The 9,092-nt window shown below is 48.8% G+C and overlaps 1 pseudogene; it reads right to left on the bottom strand.

Annotated features, from left to right (window-relative positions):
* Positions 1-8,172: 8,172 nt before the first annotated feature.
* Positions 8,173-8,813, bottom strand: LOC139317481 (olfactory receptor 2T11-like; annotated as a pseudogene).
* Between the last annotated feature and the right edge of the window lie 279 nt (positions 8,814-9,092).

The raw sequence follows: 9,092 nt of genomic DNA, 5'->3' as shown, positions 1-9,092 counted from the left end.
ACTGTTGATGGGCAGAAGGTTGAGGTCACCATTGGACCAGCTGCACCCCCAATACAGCCCAGAAGTGACCGCAACGGCCAGCCGCCCGCTTCGCGCCTTCAGCAAGGGAGATTCGGTTTTCACGCTAAACTTCAACGGCTCTCCTAAGTGGCTGAAGAGGAAGATAGACAGCACAACCGGCCCGAAGTCCTACACCGTGGAGCTGGAAGATGGACAGGTCTGTAGACGTCACATCGACCAGCTCCGGAAAAGGTGGGGGGGAGCGCAAGAAAACCAGCCTGATGAGGGAGGCCTACAACACCCCAAAGAGGTAGGCCTGCAACACCCCGAAGAGGTAGGCCTACGACACCCCGACGAGGTAGGCCTACCACACCCCTGCGAGGCAGACCACCGCCACCCCGACGAGGCCGGCCAAGCACACTACCAGGCACTATCACACCGACAGTCCAGAGCAGTAGACCGGGGCCAGCCGCATGGGGGATGGCAACACCAACCCAGCAAGGTGGGCACCCGGCACGACAGGGCAAGGGACTACCAAACCAGCCCACGAGTAGACCGGGACCTGCCCAGAGTAGAAGCATCGCACCCCGCCAGTGAAGGCAACCCACGTCAGCCCTGCCAGGGAGACCTCCACTCCAGGCGAGTAGACCGGGAACCATCCAAGATGGGCACACCACAGCCCATGGGTGAGGGTGGCACATGACTCCCCGGCGAGAGGGACCCCCGCCCAGCACAGAAGACAACCCGGCAACAACAACCCAACCCAGATGACCCCAGTCACCAACCGGCGGTAGACCAGGGACTAGGGCTAAGGGAAAGCCGACAACAACCCGGCCAGGGAGACCTGCACCACCCCGGCAGGGGAGACCTCCGCCGACCCGCAGAGGTAGCCCCACAACGACATCCCGACCAGGTCGACCACCGCCGACCCGACGGGGTAGGCCAACGCCAGCCCGACCAAGGGGACCTGCGCCACCCCTGCGAGGTCAGACAGCACGACACGAGCCAACACCACCCACCGCTGGCAGACCGGACCCGAGGGCACCGATCCGAACCACCCCCCAGACGACAACGAACCGAACCGCAGCCGAACCACAGCGCCCGGGAGACCGGGGAGGAGCAAGTGACAGCCTGGGACTTACCGAGACTCAGACGCTCTTCCCGGGTCGGAACCGAGCAACCTCGACGAGACGATAGATCCACAGGCCAGGAGGAAGACCACCAGAACCAGCCATCCAAGGTCTGCGGTCTGGCCGGAGGCGCTGAGGGTGACCCCGCACACTCGCCAGCCGAACCGAGCCCGGTTCCGGGGAGGGAACCAGGAGACACAGGAGCCCCGTCCGTCCGGGTCGGGGACGAGGAAGAAGTGAGACTGCGCAGGTCAACTAGGGTGCCGAGGCGTCCTACGTACCTGCGTGATTACGTGACTTTTATTAATGAGCATTGACTGTTCCCGGACTAAGAGGGGAGGAGTGTTATGTCCTTATAAGGACATCCGCCCAGATTGGCTGCCAGCCATCGGGCGGGAAAGTTTGAATCACTGTCAGGGGCGGTGCGACTGCCGGAGCGAATATAAGGAGAGCTCCGGCAGCGCGCAGTCAGTCTTGTCTTGTCTTGTTACTGTAGCTAATAAAGTTACTAAATGTATCGAGCTGGTCACGTCTTCATTTCCTGCGCCTGATCTAACAGAATGTAGCTTCCATTAGGGAAATCAATTAGCTCTATCAGTTCTCCCTCCCTCCTGCTCATGGCAACTTGAAAACTTTGAAAGTTGACACCATGCCCAGCAAGCCACACCTACAAAACCGGTAGTAAAAAAATTTGAATTCCACCACTGAGCTGGTCTTGTTGGCTTCTGTTGGCTACAGTTGACTTCTTTGACAGTTTCTTGATTGGGGTATTATTTATTTATGATTGTTGGTCTGATGTTAATCTTGGAGTTAATCTATGCTGATCTGGATGCTGATTGCTGGTGAAAAGGTTCTTGGGTCTTTTTGTTCCTTTTTGGCTGGTTGATTGTCTCTTTTGCATAGTATCTAGAAGTTCTTAATGTCTATGTATCTACTGATGGCTAATTTGTCAGAGTGCCAGGCTTCTAGAAATCCCCTGGTGTTATTTGGCCTTGGCTTGGTCTAGGATGGTCACCTTTTCCCAATTGAACCTATGGGTAAATCTATCTATATGTTGTGTGTCATCATGTCTTCTGACTCCTAGTTGGTGTTCATGGATGCGTTCTGACAGTCTTCTGACTGGTTGTCCTACATAGTGGTTGTTGCAGTTCAAAGACTCGGTTCAAAGAATCTCTAAAACCACCATCCTCTAACACTGACTGGCCAAGCCACTAGAACATAAACTGACAGCAAACCGCACTACTCAGTAACAGTGATGATATTAACCAGTTTGGGTAATGAAAGGTCTGCAAGAAAACAAGCAAGCTTAGAGAGGCTAAGGACCCTTCATTTCAACCCTGTCCAGTTGGTGAATCCAGAAAAAGGAACTCCTGGGACATTATTTTAACCAAGAATATAAAACTTTACTGAATAAACCACATTGGCACAGAAGAAGCGAAACCAGTTCTGGGTTTCCCACACAAAAGCAAGCATTTTTAATTCCCCTTTTCCCCAATGGGCTACCCACAGTCCAAATTGTCCTCCCATCACACCAATGGAATGGAATGGAATGGAATGGAATGGAATGGAATGGAATGGAAGGGAAGGGAAGGGAAGAGAAGAGAAGAGAAGAGAAGAGAAGAGAAGAGAAGAGAAGAGAAGAGAAGAGAAGAGAAGAGAAGAGAAGAGAAGAGAAGAGAAGAGAAGAGAAGAGAAGAGAAGAGAAGAGAAGAGTTGGAAGGGACCCTGGAGGTCTTCTGGTCCAACCCCCTGCTTAGGCAGGAAACCCTATACCTTTTCAGACAAATAGTTATCCAATCTCTTCTTAAAAACTTCCAGTGTTGGAGCATTTATAACTTCTGGAGGGAGGTTTTTCCACTGATTAATTGCTCTAACTGTCAGGAAATTTCTCCTTAGTTCTAAGTTGTTTCTCTCCTTGATTTGTTTCCATCCATTGCTTCTTGTCCTACCCTCAGGTGCTTTGGAGAATAGCTTGACTCCCTCTTCTTTGTGGCAGCCCCTGAGATATCGGAACACTGCTATTATGTCTCCCCTAGTCCTTTTTATACCCAGTTCCTGCAACCATTCTTCACATGTTTCAGCCTCCAGTCCCCTTAATCATCTTTGTTGCTCTTCTCTGCACTCTTTCTAGGGTCTCAAAAACTTTTTTTACATTGTGGCAACCAAAACTAGATGCAGTATTCCAAGTGTGGCCTTACCAAGGCATTATAAATTGGTATTAATACTTCATGTGATCTTGATTCTGTCCCTCTATTTATGCAGCCTAGTACTGTGTTGGCTTTTTTTGCAGCTGCAGCACACTGCTGGCTCATATTTAAACGATTGTCCACTAGGACTCCAAGATCCCTCTCACAATTACTACTATTGAGCATGGTACCACATATACTGTACCTGTGCATTTTGTTTTTCTTGCCTAAATGTACAACCTTACTTTTTTCACCATTGAATTTCATTTTATTAGCTAGCACCCAATGTTCAAGTCTGTCAAGATCCTTCTGTATCTTAAGCCTATCTTCTGGAGTGTTGACTATTCCTGCTAGCTTGGTGTCATCTACAAATTTGATGAGTTCCCCATCTATCCCCTCTTCTAAATCATTGATGAAGATGTTGAAAAGTACTGGGCCTAAAACAGAGCCTTGGGGTACCCCACTGCATACTTCCCTCCATGTAGATGCAGTTCCATTGAGGACTACACGTTGAGTGCAGTTGGTGAGCCAGTTACAAATCCATCTGGTGGTGAGGTTGTCTAACCCACATTTTTCTATCTTATCAAGTAGTAGATTGTGGTCTACTTTGTCAAATGCCTTGCTGAAATCCAAGTAAATTATATCCACAGCATTCCTCTGGTCCATTAATTTTGTCACTTTGTCAAAGAAGGCAATAAGGTTTGTCTGGCATGATCTGTTTTTGATAAACCCATGTTGGCTTTTTGTTATGACTTTGTTTGCTTCTAAGTGTTCACTGATTTGTTGCTTGATGATCTTTTCCAGAATTTTCCCAGGTATTGCGGTCAGGCTGATAGGTCTGTAGTTTCCTGGATCTATTTCCTCCCGCCCTTTTTTTTTTTGAAGATGGGAACTACATCAGCTCTTTTCCAGTCCTCAGGTAGTTCCCCGGTGCTCCGGGATCTTTGGAAGATATACTGTAGTACAGTGGTTCTGAGATCACATCTGCCAGTTCCTTCAGAACCTTGGGGTGTAATGTCTGGTCCCGGTAATGTAAACTCATCTAGGATTTAAGAAAGACCATTATTTGAACATATCATCAGAGATTATAATAATGAATAGCCAACCCTCTCTGTCTATGTCCATTATGAAGAACAAGAAAGATTAATATCTCCAGGCCTTCTAACATTAAAAAATGATTGTATAGAGCAGGGGTCAGCAACCTTAAACACTCAAAGAGCCATTTGGATCCATTTCCCACAGAAAAGAAAACACCTGGAGCCACAAAACCCTTTTGACATCTAAAATGAAGATAACACTGCATATATCATTTTTTACCTTTATGCTATGTATAAAAAAACTATAGTGTGTTGCATTTATGAAATCAATGACCTGCTACAGAGAAAACACATTTTTATTTCTGCATGCAACAAAAACATTTTGAATTCCAGAAAAAAAAGATGGGTCGAAAAGCTCAATAAATCACATGCCGGCAGGTGTCGCACATTGGCGGTTGTGATGCATATTTTGAGCGACAGGGAGCTGCAGCAGAGGGATGAAAGAGCCACATGTGGCTCCAGAGCTGCGGGTTGCAGACCCCTGGTATAGAGAGAGTGATTATTAAAAGCGGTGATTATCTATTCATATATATATATCTCCCTCTCTCTCTCCCCCTCTCTCATCTATCTATCCATCCATCCATCTTCTATATCAATCCATCCATCCATCCATCCATTTATAAGCTTTCTTATATTAAAGCTTTATTGGTGAGTCTCAATGACATTACAGACCTCCTCTCCTGAACATTTCTACAAATCAGGGAGAGTATTGCAAAGGGTAGGGGCGATGAAGGGAAGGCTCTATTTTTGAACCCCATCAGTAAATTTCTATAACTAAAAGGGTTTCCAAATACCGTATTTTTCAGACTATAAGACGCACCGGTGTATAAGACGCACCAAGATTTCAAAGAGGTAAGTATGAAAAAAAAAGTGTTTGCCCTCCCTGGCCCTCAGGAGCATTCTGCAGGCCTCCCAAACCCTCTGTGCACCCCGTTTTTTGCAAAAATGGGCGAAAAATGGCCTGTTTTTCACCTGTTTTTGTGAAAAACGAGGCACGCAGAGGGTTTGGGAGGCCTGCAGAGTGCTCCTGGGGGCAGTCAAAAATGCCCCTGTTTTTGGAAAAAAATGGGGTGCGCAGAGAGTTTGGGAGGCTTGCAGAGTGCTCCTGAGGGCTGGGGGAGGGCAAAAATGCCCCTGGTTTTGCAAAAAGTGGGCGAAAAGCGGGCCTGTTTTTCACAAAAATGGAACGAGCAGGATGGGGCTTCAGGAGGCCAAAAATGGCTGTATTCGGTGTATAAGATGCACCAACATTTCCACCCTCTTTTAGGGGGGGGAAGTGCATCTTATACTCTGAACAATACGGTATATCTCCATGGCCTGACCAAGTGGAATGTATTGATGTAATGTGGCAAAGACAGCTCAACAGGTAATCTGAGCTGTGCCATATAGAGATTTAAAGGCCATAACCAATACTTTGAATTGAATGCAGGAACAAACCTGTAGAATGTACTACATTTGCAGCTCTGGCTTTGCGGAGTGCATGCTTCTCTTGTGCTATGGTTGTCCTTCTGTCTTCAAATGTCTGGCAGCCTTGGTGGATCAGTGTGTGCCATGTTGATCGATCTTGTGCCAGGATTTCCCAGGAGGTGGTGTCGATATCCAGGGACTTAAGAGAGGCTTTCAGCGTGTCTTTGTATCGCTTCCTTTGTCCCCCATGCGATCGCTTTCCTTGAGACAGCTCACCATAGAGGAGCTGTTTAGGGATGCGGTGGTCTGTTGTGGTCCGCCAGCACCCTGCGGAGCTGGCAGCGGAGTCAGACAGTGAGGAGGCTGTGGAGGAACATGGGCCAGTCCTGGAGTCTGGGGAAGGCCCGGACGAGGGCTCTGCATTGGAGGCAGAGATGGGGCCAGGGCCATCTGGGAGTGATGCACGGACTCCGGAGACCCCAGAATTGGACAGCAGAGAGGCAGAGGAACAGGAGGAGCCTGTTCCTAGTGCACAAATGCACAGAGCTGCCAGAAGGCAAGACCAGTTAAAGCAAAAGGGACGACTCCGGAGTAAGGCCAGGAGATGATTGGCCCATCTCATAAGGCTTAAAAGAGAAACAAAGGCACTAGGGCCTTTTTGCAGGAAAGCAATGTTGCTAACTCTGTTTCCAGTCGGCGTCTCTTATTTGTTTCTGAACTTCGTGGGGCTTTGCCAAGTAAGGCCTTTGGCAGGGTGTCAAAGAAGATAAAGGTTGGTGATTATGCCGAAGGACTTCTTCCGAAGGACTTGTTTTGCAACTAATTGGGACTCAGCTGGGAATGAACGTAATTCTCAGCTGTTACAATAAAATAGGTTTATTTGGGACTAATTGTGTCTTGTAATGACTCAGTAAGCCTAGGTCACAACATGGTCTGGCATCCTTGTAACATGGCCTGCCCAGTGTGCCTGGGCTTTCATCAGCAGGGTGTGAACTGATGGCAGGCCTGCTCTGGAGAGGACTTCTGTGTCTGGCACCTTGTCCTGCCACCAGATCCTCAGAACTCTGTGCAGGCAGGTCGTGTGGAAATGGTTCAGTTGCCTTGCGTGCCTCCTATATACGGTCCACGTCTCACTGGCATACATCAGGGTAGTTAGCACTACTGCTCAGTAGACTCTGAGCTTTGTAGCAAGGCTTATTCCACGACAGTCTACCTAATACATCTAGTAATATGTAACTAGCCCGGGTTCGAACCCCAGAAGGGTATGGCTAGCTGGCGAGAGTTTAATAGCTAGAAATAGATCTATACTTGTCTCCCTTGTCAGTAAATATAAATTCAACACAAAAATAGTTTGTCAGCGACTGCCTGCGAAGACTCCTGGATTGGGTCTGAAAGGCAAAAGTGGAAGCAGTATCCTCCATTCCATGTTTGGGTAGACCAGGTTGCCCTGATAAAAAACACTTTTAAGAAGAGACTGAACATTTGTCTGAAGTGGTATAGGGCCGTGATGGTGAACCTAGCCATATCGGTGGGCACACGAGCTCAGCTCCAGCGCACATGTGTGCACCAGCCAGCTGATTTTTGGGCCTTCTGGGCCCACCAGAAGTAGGGAAGTAGGCTGTTTCCTGCCTCCAGAGGGCCTCAGGGAGTGGTGGGGAAGGCCCGTTTTTCTCTCTCCCCAGGCTCCAGAGCCTTTGTAGGAGTCTGGGGAGGGCGAAAATGGCCTTCCCTACCCCCACCCGGAGGCCCTCCGGAGGCCGAAAACGGCCCATTTGCCAACTTCTGGTGGGACCGGAAGTTGGCAAACAGGCCGTTTCTGGACTCCGGGGAGGTGGGGAAGGCCGTTTTCGCCCTCCCCAGACTTCTAGAAAGGCTCTGGAGCCTGGGGAGAAAGAAAAATGGGCCCACCGGGCCATCGTGTGGCAGGAGTGGGGGGAGCGGGGGGGTCGTGCACGCATGTGTGGGGGTGGGATGCATAGAATTATGGGTGTGGGCACGTGTGCATGCGACCCCCCCCACGCTCCCCCCCTGCTCCTGGCACACGATGGCAAAAAGGTTAGCCATCACTGGTATAGGGCTCCTGCTTGAGCAGGGGGTTGGACTGGAAGACCTCCAAGGTCCCTTCAACTCTTTTATTCTCTTAATATCTCAGCACAATTACTGAATAAAGACAAGCCTAATCAATTATCCACAGAATCCATGAGTTGATTTCAGGGTTAGACAAACAAACACTTTCAAATCATTCTGGAGTAATGCTCATAACCAGCCACCATTAGACCATCAGTTTGTTTGTTTGTTTTACATTTATTAACTCTGACAGGAGCCCTAATGGTTTTGTTCAAAGGCCCTTCTTCAGAAGATCTTGGCTACTGCCTGATGAATGTCCTTGTTTCGCAGGGTGTAAATGATGGAGTTGAGCAGTGGGGTGACCAGAACATAGAAGACTGCAACTTTTTTATCACAATCAGGTGATGAATCAGTCTTAGGAACCATGTACATCCAGATGGAAGGGCCATAAAATAAAGCCACTACAAGGAGATGGGAGCCACAGGTAGAGAAAGCCTTGCGGCACCCAACGCTCGATCTCATTCGTGATACAGAATGAAGAATAAACAGAATGAAGAATAAACCCATAGGATGTCATTATAACAGAAAGAGGAATCAGAAGGAGAAATACTCCCATTCCAAAAACAGTGGCCTTAACCAGGCAAGTTTCAACACCATTGGCAGCTCACATATGAAGTGATTGATCTGATTGGGGCCACAGTAGTTTTGGCAAACAAAGCAAGCAACTGTAACTGGCAGCGCTTGCTCATGAGAACAGGGTAAAGTAAGGGACGGCAGAGGGCCAGGTAGCAGTCATAGGCCATGATCGCCAACAGGAGAATATCAACAGAAGCTGTGGCCATGGCAATGTACATCTGGGTCATGCAGAACATCAAAGAAATGGCTCCATCTCCAGCTAGGAGTTGAGTCAACTTGTTGTGGCCCATCAGTGGCCTGTGCAGTTAGTAGCTGATTCCGACAGCGAGGAGGCTGGTGTGGTGCTGCGCCAGCAGCCTGTGCAGCTGGCGCTCGAGTCAGACAATGAGGAGGCTGGAGAAGATGTGGTGCCAGAGGCAGGGATTCAGCCAGGGCCTTCAGAACTTCCAGAAGCTCCCATAAGTGAAGAGGAAGAAGAGGAGGAGCCTCTTCTCCAGTGGTGGGTTCCTCCTGGTTCGGCCCAGTTCTCCCGAGTCGGTAGCGGTGACGATATTGTTTTCTGTAAGAAT

The sequence above is a fragment of the Pituophis catenifer genome, unplaced genomic scaffold (assembly GCF_029215685.1).
Source record: "Pituophis catenifer annectens isolate HBS135680 unplaced genomic scaffold, rPitCat1.0.hap2 SCAF_5, whole genome shotgun sequence".
Lineage (NCBI taxonomy): Eukaryota > Metazoa > Chordata > Lepidosauria > Squamata > Colubridae > Pituophis > Pituophis catenifer.
The sequence above is the reverse complement of the archived record's forward strand: the minus strand, read 5'-3'. Positions and strand labels throughout refer to the sequence as shown.